This window comes from Bos mutus, chromosome 3 (genome assembly GCF_027580195.1).
Source record: "Bos mutus isolate GX-2022 chromosome 3, NWIPB_WYAK_1.1, whole genome shotgun sequence".
NCBI lineage: Eukaryota > Metazoa > Chordata > Mammalia > Artiodactyla > Bovidae > Bos > Bos mutus.
In genome coordinates this window covers 64,340,172-64,341,950 of record NC_091619.1, presented here as the reverse complement: position 1 = coordinate 64,341,950, position 1,779 = coordinate 64,340,172, and the positions used below count along the sequence as shown (strand labels likewise).

The window sequence follows — 1,779 nt, the reverse complement described above, 5'->3', positions numbered from 1 at the left end:
GGTAACTCAGTGTGAACTCCAGCATCTCTTCTAAGCCTGACTTTTCTGGTAATGTCAGTTCCTCTGGTCCTTTACTTTTACTATAAATATCTTATTTTGTGTCTTCCATAGTTAGGGCCTATGTGATTATTTAACCCACGAATACTCAGTAATATTAATTTACAATCTTGCTGGTGAGATAGGATGTTGGTAACAGATCTAGGCATAACAGGTGAACTGAGTGATACAGACAATTGGTGCTATGGGATTTCATTTTTCTTTTTAACAACTGATTATCAGTTTATTAAAAAGGTTGACTTAGGCATAGGCAGTGGTGACTTCCACCTCGACTCCTGGCTCATTACTGATGGAAGTGATCTGCTTGACAATTTCAGGACTGTGCAGGTCAATGAGTCGCTTGTGGATCCTCATCTGAAATTGATCCCAAGTCTTAGAACTTTCACCTCAAGGAATTTTTTCTCATAGTTATTCTGTCTTGGTGGGCCTCAGAGTCTGATCAGGTCCTTTCACTATCAGATTCTTTTCCTTCCTACCTCTCATCAGGTCAGCACATACCTTCTTCAGAGACTTCACATTGCGGCTGGTGAGGGTGATCCTCCACCTTTGGCTCCAGTGGAGGATTACCAGTGTCTTTAAAGGGCATGGCTGTGGCGTGGTTTCCTGACCAACTTGTTCCTCAGTGAGAGCGAGCACTGGGGAGGCAGGAGCAGGAGTGGGTGGCACAGGGCTCTGCTACAGCGGTGTCTGAGTCTTCCTCAAAGAGCATGGGATTTCTAAGAAAATATGACCATGGCCTGGGATTTCTGAGAACTTGCACAGACAGTCAATAATTATCACTTGGATAGGCCAGGTGGGGAATTCTGGAATCTGGAGCCAAACCTGGCTAGGTAGTGACAGCAGATAGAGAGGTGAGAGACTGACTGACTTTCAGGTATTGATGGACAAAGCATGATGTTTCAGGGGTAATAGAAATAGATCAGAGTTCAAGCACATAACTGGCCAGGAGGTCAAGATTAAGCATCTAAGCTGTCCCAATAGGTACGCTGCCCAGTGATGGGGACTTTGGGGAAGATAATATTCAAAAGTCAAAGAACATAGTCATGCACAGTAAGTCTTCTGCTGACTGAATTCCACTTCCTTCGGCAGGAGAATTGGGGAATTATCCCAATCCTTGAAGGTTTTCAGGGTCCAAATTGTGATGGTGGGGTGAGATAGAGACAGTGTAGATAATTCTAAAATTTAAGTGAATATGTGAATCTTAGGACAATGCTTCTTAAAGTCTCTGGACCATCTGTTTTAAAATTGCCTGGGAGGCTTGTAATAAATACAGATATTTAGAACATCTGGGGAATGGATCCTGAGGATATCCGTTCTAAATAGGATACACAGAGAATTATGTACTTTAATCCTAAAGAGTACTGGATAATTCATATTAGATGCCAAACTTGAGAGCCAGGTCAGAGAGTCCTGAAACAAAGAATCAGAGACCCTGTGAAGAAGTCAGACTTTTCTCACTCAATGGAAAGCGGTGTGCAGAAGGGCTGGTTATATGGAAAAGAAAACTGCACAAGTCTTTTGTCCTGACAGTAGGATTGCAAGTAGGATTTCAATTTCCAGTCTGGAGAGTTGGGGTTTCTGGAACAAGAAAGAAGACAGAGAATACCAAGAAAACGAAATAGAGCACAGAGACTGGAGATTGGGCAAAATATGATACAGGGTCTGACACAGGGTTGCCTGTTTAATGTCCCCCCTGCCCCTCAACTAACTAGCTGTGGGCTC

General features: G+C 43.2%; 1 pseudogene; it reads right to left on the bottom strand.

Annotated features, from left to right (window-relative positions):
* Nucleotides 1–297: 297 nt before the first annotated feature.
* On the bottom strand, nt 298–643 carry LOC102282303 (small ribosomal subunit protein uS10-like; annotated as a pseudogene).
* Nucleotides 644–1,779: the final 1,136 nt, after the last annotated feature.